Below are 12,081 nucleotides of genomic sequence, written 5' to 3' on the forward strand. Positions count from 1 at the left end.
ACTGTCTCTAAGAATAAAAATAGTATTTCAACAATTCTCTTAATCTCAATGTACAATTTTACACCGGCAGGTAAGTACACACCTGTAAAAACCCACTTATGTAATTGTGAATTAAAGGACATTTTCCAGTGACTAAATGTCAACAACAATAAATTAAATCAATAAAATCAACTGACTAAATGTCAATTCAGAGACTGGCCTAAAAGAAAATGCCAACAAGGCCAGGCGCGGTGGCTCACGCCTGTAATCCCAGCACTTTGGGAGGCCAAGGCAGGTGGATCATGAGGTCAAGAGATCGAGACCATCCTGGTCAACATGGTGAAACCCCGTCTCTACTAAAAATACAAAAAATTAGCTGGGCACAGTGGCGCATGCCTGTAATCCCAGCTGCTTAGGAGGCTAAGGCAGGAGAATTGCCTGAACCCAGGAGGCGGAGGTTGCAGTGAGCCAAGATCGCGGCATTGCACTCCAGCTTGGGTAACAAGAGCGAAACTCCATCTCAAAAAAAAAAGAAAATGCCAACCCCATGGCCTGGTATGAGCGAGTAAAATAATAGAATAATTTGCACCCTGGTGATCAACTACCTCACCGGCCCCATTCAGCAATTGTGGAACCTACTTCTCCAGTCCAGAATTCTCTGCTGCATAGATGAAGTCTTCAAAGCCAGCAGAGGGTTGTGCTACAGGCACAATGCATTCTAGTTCTTAGCCAAAACAAAACAAAACAAAAAAAACACTCAAAGGGAGGAACGTCTGCGAACACTCACCCAGGTCAATCATGTCTAGGACCCTATGACCACAACACTGCCATTTGGAGGGTGTGGGAAAAATTTAAAAAGCCAGTCCATCCCCAAAACTGTACAATCCTTGTTAAATATTCTTAATGTGAGTATCTCATCATCAAGGTTTTTCCTGTTTCATCTTTGTCCTTGGAAAAGAGTCTAAAATAAGATAGTTTTCTCTTCCACTGAAAACATAAAATTCAAAAGCACATCCTCTTCAGATTAATAAAAGTTGGCTGGGCATGGTGGTTATAACTGTAATCCCAACACTTTAAGAAGTTGAGGCTGGTGGACTGCTTTGAGCTCAGAAGTTAGAAACCAACCTGGGCAAAATGGCAAAACTCCATCTCTACTAAAAATACAAAAATACACCACCGGGCATGGTGGTGTACATCTGTGGTCCCAGCTACTTGGGAGACTGAGGCTGTAAAACTGCTTGAACCTGGGAGGCAGAATTTGCAGTGAGCAGAGTTCACACCACTGCATGCCAGCCTGGGCAAAAGAGTGAGACCCAGTCTCTAAAAAAGAAAGAAAGAAAGGAAAGAAAGGAAAGAAAGAAAGGAAAGAAAGAAAGGAAAGAAAGGAAAGAAATAAAAGAAAGAAAAAGAAAACAAGAAAAGCCAGTTTTCTAGGAATCTGTGTAATGATGGAGACAGCCTTGTTGATGTCACTCGTGTATGAGAAAAGCCCTTTCCTCAGGAGGATGAGCAGAGATGAGGAAGAAGTGGGACCCCAACCTTGGTGATGCCCTGACTGCTGTCATCAACCAGTGGCCTGGGATGGTGGCTCTGGGCCCTAGGCATGTTCCTTTGCCCAAGAGACAAAAGATTTCTGTCAACTACCCTCAAAGGCAGCTGGAGAGGTAGATTGTGTTCCTGGCTGCTGTTCCAGGTACCCAGCCTCCAACTGACAGATGGTTATCACAGGTCCACTATGTGCCAGGAGCCCAGATTTCAGGGACTGGGGACAAAGCCAGAAGTGGGACAGACAGAGCTCCTTTTGCCTCCCAGGAGCCCAGGGTGTGGCATCCACAGGACACAATGCTGGCTTTGAAGCTGATCCAGGTGTCTGTTCTCCCTGGTGGCCTGCCCAATCATTTTACCTCTCTCCTCATTTTTCACATCTAGAAACAAGCACAAAACAAAGATGCCATTGGTGGTCCTACAATACCCCCTTACTGCTGCATAAGATCTGCACCCCAAATCTCTCCTAATGGCCCTGAGTCACCTACCCAGGTCCACTCACTGGTGATGGTGGTCAGGACTGGGGTCCCAATGCCACCTGTTCTGGGAGACTAGGTTATCAGAATCAAGAAAGAGAGGCTCTGAGTGGACAGAGTAGGGGACAGGAAGCTGTGAAGATGGTGCTGGGAAGAAGGGCCCGTGAAGAGGGCTGAGGAAGAATGCTGGTTTGAACAGTGTGAGGCCTGTCTGAGAAGCTGTACCCAACTGCTTCCTCCAGTCCTGCTGAAACAGAGCAGGAGGAAAAAAGGTACAGGAGCCCTCTTCCTCCAGTCCTTTACTTCCAGCCAACTGGAAGTGATTGATCCACCACCGTGGGTGCCTCCTGACTTCCATGAGTTTGTCACACTGTGTCCTAGTTTTCTGTGTGCCTGGGTGCTCGGCTGCAGTTGAGCTGACCTGGAGGGTGCTCAGTTTTATTCATCTCAATCCAAAGACAATACACATTTGCTCAGCAGAAAAAATCTAATGGTGCCACAGCCCCAAAGCTGGACTTCTTTTCAACTGTACCTAATTTTGGGGTTTCATGTGGTCTGGAGGGTCTCATGCAAAGTGATGGATTTTGCCTCAACTGACACAGTCATGGCCCATTATGCTTCACCCATTCAGCACTCTCACTGCTGCTGTCCTGGCTCCCTGAGGTGGCCTCATCCTGCCGACTGCACACATCATGCCTGCTTTTTCCCCCTGTTCCCTCCCTTCAACTAGACCCTCACCTGTTCAAACAGCTATTCTACATTCTTCCATCAGCCCCTTCTGCTCATCCTGAAACAATCTCAGGCCAGGTTTCTCTTGATCACTTCATGCCCATATCACAGGGACCATCTCTGAGCTAGGAACCAGCTCCAAACACTCTCTGTATAAGCAGCAAGACCATCTAAAGGTGTCTTTCCCGAAGAACCTGCCATAGCTTCTTACAGCCTCTCATAACACCACCTAATCGACATTCAACAGTGATTACTGAAGACCTGCCTGTCGGGTGCAACCTGGGAAACAAGGATGAATAAAACAGGCACAGCCTCTGTCTTGTGGACCTACTGTAGGTGGTTAGGAAAGATAATCAATCAAATAACCCCACACAGAAAAAATTACCAAAGGCTAAGTGGAAGAGGTGTCCATCCCTGCCAGCGGTAACGGAGAAGCTGAGCCAGTTTGTCAGGAAAGACTTCTTTGAGTAAGCAATGCCAAAGCTGAGATATGAAAAGGTACAGGAATTCACCAGAGGATGAAGGGTTTGGAAAAAGCATTCCAGAGAGGGAACAGCAGATGCAAAGGCCCTGAGGAAAGATAAAGTATCGTCTGTGCAGAAGACAGAAAGAAGAGCTAAGGGGCCACCAGGCAGAGGGAATGGGGAGTGCAGGCCTGGGAGACACAGGGAGCAGGTGTGCTGTCAGCTGCCAGGAGCAATACCTGATCCAGCCCGGCTTCCTATCAGAGTGCACAAGAGAAGTGGCTTTATGTTAGCCTGACCTACACATAATCAGTAAACAGATTCTGCTATGAAATCGACATTTCATGCCACAGGCAGTGCAGGTGGAAATCAGAGACAAATGTCTGTGGTTATCTGTAACCTCTGCTTCCAGCCAACAGCTTGTGGTATAAAGAGCTGAAACTCCTATAAAGGGAAAAGCCCAAATAGGCTTTAAGAGCTAATTGTCTGAACTCCATGTGGAGTGTGACCTTCAAGGTCACCACTGGAATGGCGTTAAAGCCCAGGTCTGTGTAGAGGACAGTGGACAGGTCTAAGCTCCCCTGCTCCCATCATGACCTTTTGTATGTCCATTGCCAGCTTTTGTTCTCCTGTTTTATCACCATTTCTTTTAATTTTCTGACTGCCCTTTCAAGGTAAATGGTAAGCTGAGACACTACAAAATATGGCCTGAAAATACAGATTGCACTTCACTTGCAGTAAGCTGTCTTTGGAAAAAATAGTAATTATAAAAGAGCTTCAGTTTTTTTTTTTTCTTCTCTCTCTCTCTCTCTCTTCAAAGCTTTAATTAAAGCCAAACAGGATTTCTTTGGTTTGGCCTCAAGCATGTTTATTTAGTCACTCATTCAGGTATGCCTTTGATTTAAAATTTTGGTTATATTTAGAGTGTGATGAAAATTTTTGTTCGGTTTTGTTTGTTTAGCCTTCTCTTCTGAACTAAATAAAACCATATACTGTGGTTTGGAAGAAAAAAAAAACATTTACTAAAAAATTTCAAAAACAAAAAGCTTTAAATAGTGATTACACTTACCTCCAGTAAACAAAAATGTCCCATCTTCAAAATTTCTTTTTGATGTAAATTTTAGAAAGAAAAAGACATATAAATGTTTGCTGTGTACCTGGCTAAAATCTAATTTTTTTTAAAAATGTAAGAGCTCTACAGTCAAAGTCCATTTACTAAAACTGATATTCAGGCTATATATATATATATGTTAATTTGAGGCCTGTGGTGTTTTCCTATATGCTTATCAGTCAACTAAATTTCTCTCTCCCTAAACTCCTGCCAACTCTAGGGAGGGAGGTCTGTCTGATTTTTCTCTTGTTGACCTCCAACTTACAAATTTTGTTTACTGAAAATGCCACAAAATAAAAAATTATCTCCAAACCTGTTGGAAGGAAACATATTAGATATTGTTGGACAATATCTGTACTGCTAAATTAAAGGGCAATGTCTTATCAAATATTTGGTCATCCCATCTATCTATAAACAGCTCTGAAGAAACCCAGCACTTGGACAAATTCTCTCAAAAATTTTACAAGGTATGGCCACCAATTTGTTTTAGATGGAGATTCTATTTTGAGAAAATCTACTAATAATCGGCCTAGCTTACAGGAAAACAGCTTTATTTACTGGGAAAATTTATTTGCCTTGGTGAGGCAGCTCTGTAAGTCAATGCCAGGAATGTAGTTTTATTTGTGCCACTCTGTGATACCATCACAATTTGGCTTTTGGGGCACTTTTAACATTTCTCATGGAGATGTCTCCTCTTCCCCTCAACCCAATGTGAGTCAGGATTATCAGGGAATAAGCCTTCTCAGTCAGAGAGACACCCTAACACTTAAAATTTGATCACTGAAGCTTTCAAAAAGACAGATTTTGATCAAAAACAGAAAAATGAGAAATACAAAACTATCTTATTTGAAGAAAGACAAAGCCCCCTCTGAATTATCAGGCCCAACTAAGTAAAGGAATAAAAAAGCAGTCATGTCCTACTTACCCTCCAGGCCACTGAGCTATATCATTTCTTGCAGTTGCTTGCTATGTGGATTCCAGACTGACAAAAAAAGTAACGAACCTAACCATGCTACATGCTGTACACCATAACCTACAGTTCAACCGTGTAGAGTAAATTACTAATCAGCATTAGTTCTGTGAACCAATGAAAATTTCTGCCAAATAACTTTGTATTGGCACACTCCTTGTCCCTCTTTTTGTCTTTAAAAACCTGCATATAACAAAGATCAAAGGAGGTTCATATCCAGGTTACTTGAGTCTGAGCCTTCCAGGCACCTGTCCTTACCTTGGCTCAAGTAAACTCTTTAAAATTCTATTTTATGCCTTAGTTTATTTCTTTAGGTTAACAAATGTATAAAGCATCAGCACTTGGGAACAAAACCAAAAATACCATTGCCAACAACATCAAAAATTAAATTTAAACAAGTCTCAAATGGGTTAAATGGGTGAGTCAACTGAGTGAGCCAAGGCCTCAGACAGCAGCATATGTGCAACAGACTGAGGCAGAGAAACAACAAAAAAATAACCATTTTGCCATAAAATTAATGAAATGTTAAAGATAACATTCAGTTACTGAAAACTCAAAAAAGGTAAAACCAAGCAAATCCCTGCTTCATGATAAATAGTTAAGCAATAAAAAAATGTCACAACAGTTAGTAGAAGGTAGATGAGATCAGGAAAGCACCAGAACTGACTAAGTCCTGTTTACTCCCCATGGTGAGTCCATGCAGGGTTATATTCATATTTAAACTCAGAATAAAACAAGTAACTTATTTTAAGAATTATCGGGAGGCCAAGGCGGACGGACCATGAGGTCAGGAGATAGAGACCATCCTGGCCAACATACTGAAATCCTGTCTCTACTAAAAATACAAAAATTAGCTGGGCTTGGTAGCACATACCTATAATCTCAGCTACTTGGGAGGCTGAGGCAGAAGAATAGCTTGAATCAGGGAGTCGGAGGTTGCAGTGAGCCAAGATCACAGCATTGCACTCCCGGCTGGTGACAGAGTAAGACTCCATCTTAACAAAAAAAAGAAAAGAATTATCTTTCCTTTTCTATGTTGTATCACACAATCCACTCAAATTCTCAACCAATGAAATAAAAATCTTACACTCCAATCATAGAATAAAATTCTTAAATATTGGGCACACTGGCATTATATGGCAGCAAGGTTTTATTTTATTTAAAAAAGGAAAGTAGCCCAGGGAAACATCCTCTTGTATTCACATTCACAAGAAACCACATGCTCAGTAGGTTAAATGTGTTCCCCAGCTTGGTGTCCACTGTCCTTGTGAAGGTAGCCCAAGGTGGCTTACTCCTAGGTGGCAAGTGAAAAAAAAATTAGCACCTGAGAAATGAAATTCTGGGAGCTCCACAATTTCTACTGTCCTCTTCTCACAGTGTGAGAATGGTCTCTCCTCCAGGATATCAGCTCTCACCAGTGACAAAACTCATCTGGAGTCAGTTTAATGTTCTAACCTTTGATGACTTTTTTCCTGAAAATATTTTTGACAGCAAATGTGTGGAGCTAGCTGAATGCAAACCAATTTTTCAACAGTCTGTCCAACAGTTTAATTCTATCATCACCCAGAGTTAGTACAGACCACACAAGTTCAGTGCTCAGTCGCACAAACTGCCCCCATTACAGATGCTGGTCTGGAAGGGGGTGGCATCTACACTTCTGAGCATCTACCTATAAATCATGGGCTCCTGTAACTCCTCCAGTTCAATAAATTGTTAGAACTATTCATAGTATTTATTCAGTAAAACATTGTACTATGTTTTCCAGTTGATTATGAAGGACACAATTTAAGAACAGCCAGGTGAAAGAGATGCGTAAGTCAAGGGAGAGTGATGGGGGATGTTGGGACAAGTAGGTGACCCTGGTAAAAAGTGGTAACTAAAGCAATCTCCCATCCTTTGTGTTCAGCAAGAGCAACATACTGCCAAAAAAAAAAAAAAACAAAAAAACTCTTCCCATTATGACATTGATGTTGCTCTGTTATTTACCTGTCACAAAACGAAACACAGACACTGCAAATTCCCATTTTTGCCTCATGAACAATTAGATGAACAGTTTTCTTCTTCAGTGGTCAGAACAAAATACTTATTAATCTAACTTTGCTTAAGTTTCTCTCCTTACCCCAGACTCCTGAACTCTGACCCACCTCAGCCTGAGTCAAAATACAACCCCTCTTTCTGCTCCTCCTAAGAACAGGCTGACTTCAGGGCAACACATTCTGATTTCAAAGCTGATATTGCCACCCTCCATCTGGTCTCTCCCTCCCACCTTCTTTCTAATCTTGTTTGCTTCTCTCTAGGGAAACAAACCTTTGTCTGCCTAAACTTTGAGATGCTGGCAGATCTCATGTTTCATGCTTTCTCTCACTGTAATACTCCTTTTACGATAGTTACTTCTAACCATAACTTGAAAACATTTTATTTCACATTTACCTAGAAACAGCCCAAAACAATGACAATTACACCCTCAGAAAAGGCATTACACCCCCTACTCCCATCCCAAATCTCACCAATTTCCCTTTGGATTCCAATTTTTCCAAGATTCTGCATAAAGAGCTCATTCCATGGTTGGTTTAAACAGATTGGGACACCTGCAGTGAAGACTTCCTGAGAGGAACCAACTCGGCTTTCACTGACCCCCTCTTGCAGAATTAGGATGGATATTTGCTTGGATTCTCTAAGGCCATGTGTCTGCTTTCAAGTCAAGAATATTCACTTTGTTTCAAATAAGTAAAAACCTAGTGATAAGTAAATCCAATAAATTACTCAAACTCAGTGTTTATGCTATAGGCAGAAAATTTTGCATTTTTATTTTATAATAACTCAACAAAAAAATAAAAGTATCTATCTTTTCCAGGCAGTAAATGTGTCATTTAATTATCATTTTTATAACAAATCATATAGTAAACAATAATGTATGAACACTTGTAGTAGTTGCCAAGTTTCATTCCATAAAATTTAACATTAAACTGAAATCCCAATAACAGAACTGAGGTACCCACTCTCAAAAATTCTCCACTCTGCACAAAAGAGGAACTGATGTTTTCATAAATGTTTGTAATTTGCGTGTTAACCTACTTTTTTGTAGAAATGTATTTATTTTTCTGTAGCTATGAGAAACATTTCTTCTATTTTTTTCTAAGATAGGATTCCCAAAGCTAAGCCCTGAGATTCAGTTTGAAATCATGCTAAAATAGAACAGACCTCAGAATCTTCCTACATTCACTCTGCAAAATAAAAAAGGTAAATGAAAATTTTTAACCAATTGAATATAAAACAAGATATTTTCTCTGAAATCTATCCCTTTCTTTCCTCTTAGAAACATTTGTGTTTTTTTATCTTTCAAGCTCTAATGACAAAATACATTATACAGTTAATAAAAATGGAAATAAGTGAACAAATATATTCAAGATGACAAACACAGGGAGAGGTGGTGCTGAGTGGAACACAAACATATTGGACTTGTGTGTCAATCACTTGAGAGATTCCCTAACCCCCCATCCTGCTAAGGTACTTAATCACCACCCTCTCAGAAGACACTGCACTTGCCTCCTGTGTGCCTGATGTGTATTTTCCTTTGCAAGTTCAGATACTACCTCATTAAGGTGGGTTTTTCTTGCACTTTGGGATAGTTATTCTCCCTTCATAAGCCTGAGAGAAACCACAGGACAAGATGCATGTGTGCCTTTTCTCCTTAGTACCAGCGCCAACGCGTCTGCCAGGAAAGGAAGCTGGGACTGAGAGAAAAAAAAATCTTAATATTCAAAACAGTTAGCTTTTTAGAGAAAATGTATATCAGGAAACTGCTCTCAGCAAAAGGGCATCTAGCTGTTTCCCTAAGATGCTCCACCCAACACCTCAGGCTCTCTACTGGGAGAGAGCTGATACTCACCAGACACTCCAAGAGACAGGGCCACTGTGAGCATCTTGGGTCATTCCCAGACAGTTGTAAAACCCAGAACCAGGAAAATACAGAAGAGTGGCTGAGGACGCATCACCCCGCAAATGTACCAAAAAGCAACCTCAACCCAAAGAAATTCTGTTAAGGTGTGTGCCTAGGCAAGATAAAGAGAGAGGTGCAAAGGTTTGTTACAGTATTGTCAGATAATTATTCTTTACTTTTTGTTCATGTGAAATGTTCACAAACAGAAAAATAGACAACCACCATCCTGTAAAACAAAAATAAACAATTAAAATATTGTGTTTGTTCTAAAACCAAATAAAGAATTAACAGTTGATAATGTGATTTGGGAGAGGGATAATTGGCATTTGGGAATGTGAGTCATAAATTGGAAATTTAGTTTCCTTTTTTTTTTTTTTTTTTGAGACAGTGTCTCACTCTGTTGCAAGGCTGAAGTGCAGTAGCACCAACTTGGCTCACTGCAATCCTCCTGGGTTCAAGAGACAATGCTGGCCAGGATGGTCTCGATCTCCTGACCTCATGATCTGCCCACATCAGTTTCCCAAAGTGCTGGGATTATAGGCATGAGCCACCTCACCTGGCTGGAAATTTAGAATTTTCTACAGGCCCTAGAACAGCTAGGCTAGGAGAACAAGTATGGATTTGGAGATCCTGCTTGCCATACGTTGGAAAAATGCAGGGAAAACCAGTCCCCCTGTGAAGCATTAAAATAATTAAATGGCTCACAATTTGACTAAATTGGCCATAGTGCCCTGGGATTCTACCTGAGGAAACTCAACTATGTCAAATAAATTTCCTGTGAATTACTAACCTAGAGAAAAACAAAACTTAGGCTTAACCAATCACATACTGCCAATAAAGCTCTGACTACATAACCAGGACACTTCCACCTGATGCATGCAAATGCAATATATAACTGTACCCAATCCAATAATGAATTTGGTTTGCTTCCTCATGCTTCTTTCTTCCTCATGCCTTATCTTCAAGTTCCACCTTTGAGCCCACAAACAACAAACCACAGCTGGGTGCTCTCTGATTCATAAATTGGTGTTTGGGCAAATAAATGTTTTGTATTAATTCATTACTGCATTGCTATAAGGAAATACATCAGACTGGATAATTTATAAGAAAATTGTTTTAACTGGCTCATGTTTCCACAGGCTGTACGGAAAAAAAAAAACACCAGCATCTGCTTCTGGGAAGGCCACATGGTGGAAAATCATGGTGGAAGGCAAAGCAGGAGCTTCCAGCTAGGGCAAGGGGGATGAGAAGTGGTATACAACTTTTTTGGTTTGAAACAGAGTCTGGCTCTGTTGCCCAGGTTGGAGTGCAGTGGCCTGATGTCGGCTCACTGCAACCTCCGCCTCCCAGGTTCAAGCGATTCTCCTGCCTCAGCCTCCTGAGAAGCTGGAACTACAGGCGCATACCACCATGCACGGCTAATTTTTGTATTTTCAGTAGAGACCGGGTTTCATCATGTTGGACACGATGGTTTCGCTCTCCTGACTCTGTGATGGGGGTGGTATACACTTTCAATGACAAAATCTCCAGAAAACTTCTATTGAAGAGACAATACCAAGAGAGATGGTGCTAAACTACTCATGATAAATCCACCCCCATTATCCATTCACCTTCCACCAGGTCCAACCTCCAACATTGAGGATTACATTTCAATTTGAGATTTTGGCTGGGAAATGTAAGGCTGGTGCCTTCTTGGGAGCCGAATGGACACGCCCTTCTCTCTCCGCGCCTAAAAACTACGTCATCATTCTGAGCGCATTGCTCAGCATTTGCCCGCTCCACGCGGGCTCCCACTTGCCCCCCACGTCCAAATTATATCACTGCTTAACTTTCTAAAGATGCCTCAACTTAGGCCGGGGCAATGGCTCAGGCCTGTAATCCCAGCACTAACGAAGGCCCAAGGCGGGTGGATCACTTGAGCTCAGTGGTTCCAGACCAGCCTGAGCAACATAGCAAAACTCCATCTCTATAAAAATTACAAAACTTAGCCAAGCATGGTGGCACACGCCTGTAGTCCCAGCTACTTAGGGTCTGGGGTGGACGAATCACCTAGGCCCGGGAGGTGGAGGCTGCAGTGAGCCCTGATTGTGCTACTGCACTCCAGCCTGTGGGACAGAGTGAGACACTGTCTCCAAAAAACAAATCCTCAGTTTAATTTTTAAGAGGAGAAAGGTGGGACTGGGGCCCCACGGACCACTACTTCTTCCCTGGTAAAACTCCGGACTCCACGTGGGAACTCCTTCCCCTTATTCCCTCCAATGGTCCCCACACAATCTGAAAGAGACTTGCGGTCACACAGAGCTACCCAGAAAGGACTCTAGGCTGGGGAGTACTTCGTGTTTAAGGAAGGGAGTAAGACGCTTGGGGTTTTGGCTGCTGGGTCAGCCCCTAATCTGCGACGGAGGGAATGGAGGGCCGAGCTGTGCCAGCGGGAACTCGGGTCTGCAGACTCCAGAGCTGACCACGAGGCCCAGATCCCACCGCAGCCGGTTTCTGCCGGATTCAAACAGCCTCCTCCCCGTTCTCAGGACGCCCACCCTGTGTACTCACCGTTTTCCAGCCTCTGAAGGTTCCGGGGTCTTCCCTAGGGATCTCCCAGTACCTGCAGGTCACAGGACAACAGGGTCTGTGGTAGCCTCACCCAGGAGTTGCTGGCGCAGAGAAGACGGAACAATGGAGACAAGAACTGAACCCAGGGTACCACATCTTTCCAGATTGCAAAGGCCGCCTCTTCCTCTCTGTCTGCGAACCTGATTGGACAGTTTTCACGCTGGCATCACGGGTTAGCTGGGGCACCAGGTTCCACCCCTTCAGGCCCTGAGTGACAGGCGACGTAACCAGAACCTGGGCTGAATGAGGGGAGAGAG

At 42.7% G+C, this 12,081-nt stretch overlaps 1 protein-coding gene across 12 annotated transcripts in view; it reads right to left on the minus strand.

The window, feature by feature from the left end:
• Nucleotides 1-11,937, minus strand: part of LOC105706701 (zinc finger protein 737-like) — a 67,484-nt gene extending 55,547 nt beyond the window's left edge. For 6 of the 12 annotated variants that reach the window (XM_064368303.1, XM_064368293.1, XM_064368300.1 and 3 more), the window contains exons 1-4: nt 11,765-11,937; nt 9,164-9,326; nt 7,782-8,922; nt 6,149-6,269 (exon numbers count right to left, since the gene is read on the minus strand). The gene's annotated coding sequence lies outside the window, so the exon portion shown is untranslated. Of the gene's footprint in view, nt 1-4,262; nt 4,298-6,148; nt 6,270-7,781; nt 8,923-9,163; nt 9,327-11,764 lie in introns of all 12 variants that reach the window. The other 6 variants (XM_064368298.1, XM_064368301.1, XM_064368294.1 and 3 more) reach the window with 5 other exon arrangements.
• Nucleotides 11,938-12,081: the final 144 nt, after the last annotated feature.

Source organism: Aotus nancymaae, unplaced genomic scaffold (genome assembly GCF_030222135.1).
Source record: "Aotus nancymaae isolate 86718 unplaced genomic scaffold, 86718_ANA_hifiasm-v0.15.2.pri h1tg000076l, whole genome shotgun sequence".
Taxonomy (NCBI): Eukaryota; Metazoa; Chordata; class Mammalia; order Primates; family Aotidae; genus Aotus; species Aotus nancymaae.